We start from the raw sequence: 8,430 nt of genomic DNA on the forward strand, positions 1-8,430 counted from the left end.
CTCCTTATTTATACTGTATATATGTAGACAGACTGTTTTTGCACTATCTCTAAGATTTCCTGGCACTGAAAAGGAGAAGCTCTGCAGTCTCCTTCTACGCTGTATTGTATAATGCCAATAAAGAATATTCTATTCTACCTGTAGCTCACCTGTACCATGCACTGACTTCAACACAGACTGAATATTTCATGTTCACTGTTTACCTAAAAGGACAGCTCTTCCACTAGCTGTCAGCAGAAACCAGGATCTGATCAAACAGGTCACATTTAGAGAACATTTTTATTCAGGTTTCAACAATAAAAAATAAACAACTTAGAACCCAGTAAAATATAAATATGTCATAGTAAAACACCAGCATCTGAACTAAATATACACGCAATAAATATATGAATTAATGAACGGCATAGAAAGAGAACTAAGGTTCTTTAAAACAGAGTTCTATGAAAAAGAAGTAGGACGTTTAACAAGGACGTGAAGTCTTAATTCTGACTCCATTTTTCTCTCAACATTAAAATAATTTCCACTCTCACACTAATCTCTGTTTATTTAAATCTCTCGTATTTTTCATCCACACAACCTCCACAATCAGCGGCACGTGTCGGAGAGCCTCCCCGGAACGAAGAGCGTCTCTGCGGGCCTTGAAGCTGCTGACGGCCCGGTACGGTCCCGGTTCTCTGAAAACATCGGAGCGAGGTTTTAACAAACAATCTACATAATTCTGATAAAATCTGATTAAACCCTCCACTGAGCCAACCTTCATACAGCTACAGACTTCAATCTACTTTGAAAAGTTAATTTTTTTTATTTTTCCCTTCAGTGATCTTCAGTCTTTGCTAAAATGCATTCTGGGAAACGAAGTCCAGATGTGTCGTCATCATGTGGGCGGGGCTACAGAGCATCCGGTCGCAACAGTATCTGTCTGCAGCAATATATGGGAGATGCCAGTGTTTACAAACAGTGACGTCACGAAGTCACGTGATTACCGCGCTGGTTGGCAAAAGGAACCAGAGGAACAATGGCTGATGCGAACTATCCTTCCGTGAAATTGTCCGATTATGCTCAATCCTTATCACTTGAGGCCCGACAAATATACGTGAGTAAGCTGAGATATCAGAGAAACAGTAAAACTTTGACAGATCCCTACAATTTGAAGACTAGGCGGGTTGACGATCCTTCATTGTGGCCGGAGATTTCCTTCACCGACATTTATTTTTAATTGATTGACACCGCTGGGCAGTTCACCCACCCAAAAATATATAATTATGAATTAAAAATAATATATCTTCTGTTAATCTTCAACAAGACGTCAAAGAAACGTCAATACGTTGCTGTATTTTTTGTCTCCAGTATGGCTTCTATGTAACAGTAACAGACCCACAGCATTTTTTAATTCTAAAAAAACGATCGCTAGACGCATACAGAAACAAATGTGGTTCCTTCACGCGAAGGATGCGACACTAAATCAGTATCTTTTGGTAAATAAGCTCAAAGTTGGACATACTAAACATGCTAAACTGTTGAATAGTTTACCTGAAGAAAAGTGGGAGCCACAAACACGCTCTCTGCTGCTTACTGGGGTACAATTTTTCCTGTTGATGGCTGAAGCCACCGCCATCTTCTCTCTCCTGACATCGATATTCGGTGAAATTCCAAGCCTGATCCCGTCTCAAAACGCTTCATACAACCAACAACTACACACGCTATTACCATTGTGGTAAATACATGTGCAATTTCATTCATGAAAAGCGATAACTTTACGTATTTGTTTCAAACCCGATACCGTTCTCGTAGCAAGCCGTTATGTTACTGCCGGTTCTTGCCAACCAGTAGCAGTCTTGTACCACGTGACCATAGCTAATGACGACATGCTGGCGTCTCCCATATGTCAGGGTAGAGACTGCGATTTGGTAGAATCGGAGTCTCTACCAGTGGAGATGGAACTTTAAATCTGACCCCTGACCCTAACCTTAAAAGTCTAACCTTAGCCCTGACAAATCTCTACTGGTAGGATTGGAGTTTCTACTGGTAGAGATTGCGATCACAGTCTCTACCGGTAGAAACTCCAATTCTCCCAAATCGCAGTCTCTACCCTGACATGTATACATCATTGGTCTGCAGGCTGTAAGAGAGAGGCGTGTCGTGAAGTGATGTGAAGCTTCGCGACACGCCTACTTTGCACTGCCCGGTCTAAAAAACACAATCACCACTCTACTGTGTAGCGAACGTGCCCTCTGCTGGCCAGAGTTAGCCACTGAAGCTGGATAATACACACAATAATACACACACGATCTTTAAATTTAACATAAAATATCCGTAAAAATCCAAAGTGGTGAGGTATGAGTGTGTGTGGGATGAAAAATCTAAATTTTCTGGAGGAATGCCTCAGAGAGGTCAGCTTCTGTGTCTTGGGTTCTATTTCTAATAGTTATTACTACATTGTCTTGATGGGGTCATTTTTCTGTAAATGTAAATAAATAATTTATATCACAAATGTAACATTTTGTGTCAGACTTTATTTGGTTGGATGATGAGAACAGTCAACAACATACACAAGACTGCTTTTGCATTTCATAGTCAGGTAACCATTCATTTACTGATGAAGAATGATAGTCAGCCAGAGCTTTAAAACCATGACAACTGAAGTTAATTACATTCATCACCTTTTTAATAGGTAGTGTCTACAGATACGGACCCGTATCCGTAGCCTGTGGCCTACGGATACGGCACTTTCCATTTGCCAGACAGATACGGACCCGTACGCGAGTCTCGCGAGTCTCGCGAGTCTCGCGAGTCAAGAAGCTGCTAACCACTGCAAACTGTTGAAAGGTAAGCAAAGGTTAAGGTTAGGGTTAGTGTTAGGGTCAGGTTTAGGGTCCGTACCTGTAGTACCGATGCTACGGGTCCGTACAGCTAGCGTCTACCGGGAGTCACGTGACCAGATCTCGCGTATCTGATTGGCAAATGGCAAGTGCCGTATCCGTAGTCCACAGGCTACGGGTCCGTACCTCTAGCAACAACCTTTTTAATATGTGTTGCTCTGCTGAGAAACAAAGTCGGCTCAGAGCTCATTGCATCCACTGGCACATGCTCCTGTCAGCATTCTAATTTGAAAAATGAAATCTATCAACCAAAAGACAAATAAACAAGTGAACTTTTTTGGATAAAAATATAGAGTAAAACAAAGTAGTGATGTACGAGTGTGTGTAGGATGTAAAATGTAAAGTCTCTGGAGGAATGCCTCAGAGGGCTGTTTTCATTTTTTTCCAAAAGCTTTCAGCTTTACTGTTCCCTCCTCTGACAGGTTTTTCATCATGTTTGCCAACATTTTCATCTCACTGTAAAAACAAAAATTAAAAAGGTATTCAAGTAGATGTTTCATCATCTTCAGTTGTTCACATATTATTATTACCATAGTTCATATTGTGGAAACTTCTGAACCTTCTAAAGCCTCTGATACGCTCAGTTGATCTGCATCTGTCACCTCGACCAGAAGAAAGAAATGTGGACAGTTAAAAAACAAAACAAAAAACTATCACAAATCCTTTAATTTTCACTGGAAGACTAACAAAAGGAAAATATGTGTAATATTTTATTAACTTCAATCTGAAAAAAAATTCCTGAAAATTTCCCTTAAACTTTCCAAGTTTCAGATGCAGCGTTTCCCCTTTAGTTCATTTGGATTAAACACATAAATGTATTAATACACACATGACATTCACATTCATTAATCACTTCATGCAAACAACACAATCTTGTCATACGTCTGGCAAAAGGACATCAAAATGAAGGCGACCCAGTCTGTTCGCTGCCTTGCTCCTGCTGTTTCCTTGATGACTTTAAACAAGAATGAGACAACCTGGTTAAGTTGTTCATCTTCAAAGTGAAGGGTTGGTCTCTCCCTCCTGAGCTCCCATGATGAGGGAACATCTCCAGTTATTATAGCCTGAAAACAAACAGTTTAGTGGATGGTGCTTGTTCACATCGGCAGTGTGACCAAAACTGCTCTAATTTAATTTGACTTTAATAGAAGCTTTCATTTTGAAATGTAACTGATGACATAACATTTATGTCTTCATGCTGATGTACTGAGCTCTGGTTTTCCTCATAGAGATGCTTCCCTTCATGCAGTCAATCAGATCAGCTCAGTGAAGCTGGTACACCCTCTGTGCCTCTTTCTCTTCCTCCTGTAATTTCAAAATTCATTTTTCACAAATAATTCCACAAAATGTGGGTCAATAGATCTTGGGTGGCTTTTCACCAACCTTCAGCCCCTCATTGTCATGATTCTAAATAGATGGAACATTCCGAGATAAACATATCAGAACTATACTAAATGTTTATTGATAGTCGGTCTTCCAAATGTCCTTTTTTTGTCAGTTTGTAAAGGATGCTGCTGATGCAAGCAGCAAGAGTTTCACAAGTTCATGGTGACAATAAGTGAAATTTGAAAAAAGAAAACACTTAATATGTCTTCAAATATCATCTATTATAATATGCATCTCTGTCTCTGTTCAACTGTGGGGATTTTTTTTTTTATTACAGTCTAGATCTCAGTTAGTTCTGATATTATTTCTAGATAGCCCTTGGTCTCTGATCTGCAATGCCGATGTACCATTTATAATATTAGTGTAACTGTTTATTATTGTGTGTCAGGTTTATGACCGGTGGTTCAAACTTACTAATAAAATGAAACAAAGGACAAACATGACAAATACTATGGTGTGCTTCCGAGTGAGACCATTCAGTGGGCCTTAAACCAAGGCTGCCTGTTAGGGTTATTGGTGACAACACTGTCCTAAGAAGAAGGTCTTAAAGTCGCCATATTATATCACTCATTGTCTTGTTGTCACATATTCTTACATCTGTGTCTTCATCATCTGTTCTTTTCTGCTTCAGTCAGAAAACAGGTGAAAGACGGCCAGAAATCATGTCCTTTCCCTCCTAAGTGAAATGGGCAAACCTTCTCCCATGCCTGAAGAAACAAAAAATAAACGAAGAAAAATAGTCATAATGCTGAAACGGCCAGCTAGGGATACAATATAACAATATTTTTATCTAACAAAGAAATCTAATCTCCTTTGTTAGATTGTTTTGATCAAACAAAGGTTAAATCAATCATACCCTTCCAGGATTAGGGTTTCCATAGTAACAGAACACCACCATCTCCACAGAACTGGCGTGTCGTCCTTATAGGAAGAGCACATTCCACAAATCCACAATGATTAACTTCATGTACATGTATGTTGCTGCTACTTTAAATATCCACACTAGTTTGTCAAACTTACAGGAACTGTAACGATCAAATTATCGGTTCAACTTACAACAGTGAAGTCAAATGGATCACTAAGAATGAGGTACCAGGCGTACTGTGTCAGAAACATTAAACAGGTTAAGGTAATGAAAATACGTTCAGCTAATTGGAAAGTTCCATGTTTGAAAGCTTACCATTATCATAAAAATGCCAGTCATTTGCATGTGTCTGTCTCAGAAGCTCCTGCACCACGATAGTAGAACAAATATCAAAATGTATCTAATACAATTTATTTTAAAAAGCATGGTATCATGATATTGCTTTGATGGGCCAAGTCAGTTTATATGGGGGTGTATATTAATACTAAAAAAGTTTAGAGCAAAATAGTTACAATATTCCCTGCAGGCCACCCTCTTTTTGGGACACAGCAACAGAGGACACTGGATTCCCATAAATGCAGTTGTATCTTCTGATGAAGTAATGCAATCTTGAACACTGTTACCTCGATGTCTTTGCCTGTTTTTTCAATCCAGGGACCTGGAACCAGCTGGTTTGCAAGATCACTGTTATTTAAAGAAAATACGGTTACATAATGCCTCTTCTGTATTAGCATATCAATTAAAACAAATACATAAATACGTAATATGAAATCATGTAAAAAACATTTATAAAACACCGAAACATACGGACTGAGCACAGTAGAGAATTTATAAAACACCCTCGGTACACATATCCAGACAAAAGAGGACGTTTGGTCACCCTATTACAACACACATTGCAACGTTCAGTCATTCTTTTTGTGACGTTTACACAGCAACAGGCTGGTGTACTTCTGTTTCTTCAATGAAATAATATTACATACTATAATATCGCCTATCACCATAGCTATGAAACAACAACATGCAGCAAGTCGTTCACATTTATTACATGAAATATGCTAAAACTTACGGTGTGGACACGACCCACCATGGTTGAAGATTCAAATCTCATATCTGGCGTGTTTCTCCGTGACTGCCGGTGAGAGGCGTGACGTGAAGCTTCACGCCTCTCTCTTGCAGCCTGCAGACACACCCGTCTCTCCGGTCGAGCTGCAGGTCTGAACTTTTCATTTCTACTTTAAACAATCACAGATTTAAAACTCATCCAAATTATTGAAATCTCTTTATTCTGTTCCACGTTACAAGCCTGCACAGTTGAAGACTTTGTTCTGAGCAGATTCAGTCCATTCTTGTGATCAGATCAGCTACAGGAAACCAAAGTCAGCTTTACTTTCAGTTCCTCAACATGTGCCAGCGATACTCAGAGTTACCGTGTTCTCTGTTCCTGCAACAACAAACCCTGAATAAGCACTTCTGAGATGAAAATATACATAGAAAAGCTTAGAAGTATGATGCAAGAAGTAAGATGTAAAGAGGCAAAAAGTGAAAACATCAGATAAACTGAGGACGAACAGAACAAAACTAGAACCAAGAAAAGCAGAACTGAGCTCAGCTTTAGCCCGGATGTGGTTCTATCACCTCCAACTGACCGACAAGGAGCAGTCCAAACAGAACTAATGCTCCTGTTCCAGTTTAAAGTCTGCAGGTAGAACTCCTGAGATGTCAGTTCAGTTTTTTACACTTCAAGACAGCAAAAAAACAAAGTTTCCAGCTTGTAAATGAGAGGGAGCAGAAAGGAGAATAAACTGATGTGATCTGTCCCTTTAAACAACAATCAGTTTATAATGAGCATTAAAAACAAACAACAAACTGAGTGTAAAGTCTGAGGCTTTACTTCCATCTTTAACCTCTTCAGATCACCTGTTCCTGCTCCTTTTTCACTACGTCTGCACTTCCTGTAGACATTCTCACTGTAGAACCTGTTTATCCAGGTGGTTTTCTCCTGACCACATCGTAGATGTGGAGGATCTGCTCTCAGATGGACGTCGCTTTGGATAAAAGCGTCTGAGAAATAAAACGGTGCAATTTTAGAACTGGAATTTTGGATGACTTTTATGTGATTTTGGACAAGTTTCAAGTCATTTTAAACCAATTGTGAGTAACATTAGACAGGTTTGAGGTCATTTTAGACTAACTTTTATTCAATCTGGACAAATTTCAAACCAGCCAAAGGTTCCTGATCCATCCACCACCACAGGGTCGGTCCATCACTGGACTCTGCTCCTCTGTGGTGGAACGATTGACCAAACTCTGTTCAGTCTTTAAGAAGAGATGAAAACCAGATCTTCACTGAACACTTTTACACCTGACAGCAGCATGTGCAGCTGGAGCACCTGCCCTTTTGTCAAAGTTGTTTTTTTTAAATTTAATTTGACTTTTTATTTGCAAATGTGTGAAAGTCTTTGTGGCCCAAAATAATAAATAAAACAACAAAAAAAATCCCAATAATAATGAGAATTCAGATCTACCCTCGGTCGGTCTACGTAGACGTCCTTCACCGTCCTGACGTGTCCAGATGCTCCCTGAGGTGTCCAGATGTTCCCTGAGGTGTCCAGATGTTCCCTGAGGTGTCCAGATGCTCCCTGAGGTGTCCAGATGTTCCCTGAGGTGTCCAGATGCTCCCTGAGGTGTCCAGATGTTCCCTGAGCTGTCCAGATGCTCCCTGAGATGTCCAGATGCTCCCTGAGATGTCCAGATGTTCCCTGAGGTGTCCAGATGCTCCCTGAGGTGTCCAGATGTTCCCTGAGGTGTCCAGATGCTCCCTGAGATGTCCAGATGTTCCCTGAGGTGTCCAGATGCTCCCTGAGATGTCCAGATGTTCCCTGAGCTGTCCAGATGCTCCCTGAGATGTCCAGATGTTCCCTGAGGTGTCCAGATGCTCCCTGAGATGTCCAGATGCTCCCTGAGATGTCCAGATGCTCCCTGAGCTGTCCAGATGTTCCCTGAGGTGTCCAGATGTTCCCTGAGGTGTCCAGATGCTCCCTGAGGTGTCCAGATGTTCCCTGAGCTGTCCAGATGTTCCCTGAGGTGTCCAGATGTTCCCTGAGGTGTCCAGATGCTCCCTGAGGTGTCCAGATGTTCCCTGAGCTGTCCAGATGTTCCCTGAGGTGTCCAGATGTTCCCTGAGATGTCCAGATGCTCCCTGAGATTTCCAGATGCTCCCTGAGATGTCCAGATGTTCCCTGAGGTGTCCAGATGCTCCCTGAGATGTCCAGATGTTCCCTGAGATGTCCAGATGTT

The 8,430-nt window shown here is 40.8% G+C and overlaps 1 long non-coding RNA gene across 2 annotated transcripts; it reads right to left on the reverse strand.

Moving 5' to 3' along the window:
• Positions 1-2,493: 2,493 nt before the first annotated feature.
• LOC127533405 (uncharacterized) lies at positions 2,494-4,351 on the reverse strand. Of its 2 annotated transcripts, none has more exons than XR_007941152.1 (2): positions 3,439-4,351; positions 2,494-3,335 (listed from the first exon to the last, which is right to left on the reverse strand). It is a non-coding gene; the product is annotated as an uncharacterized LOC127533405 (long non-coding RNA). The 2 variants fall into 2 exon arrangements; XR_007941151.1 differs by having other exon boundaries at positions 3,410-4,351.
• Between the last annotated feature and the right edge of the window lie 4,079 nt (positions 4,352-8,430).

Source organism: Acanthochromis polyacanthus, chromosome 3, assembly GCF_021347895.1.
Source record: "Acanthochromis polyacanthus isolate Apoly-LR-REF ecotype Palm Island chromosome 3, KAUST_Apoly_ChrSc, whole genome shotgun sequence".
NCBI classification, from domain to species: Eukaryota; Metazoa; Chordata; class Actinopteri; family Pomacentridae; genus Acanthochromis; species Acanthochromis polyacanthus.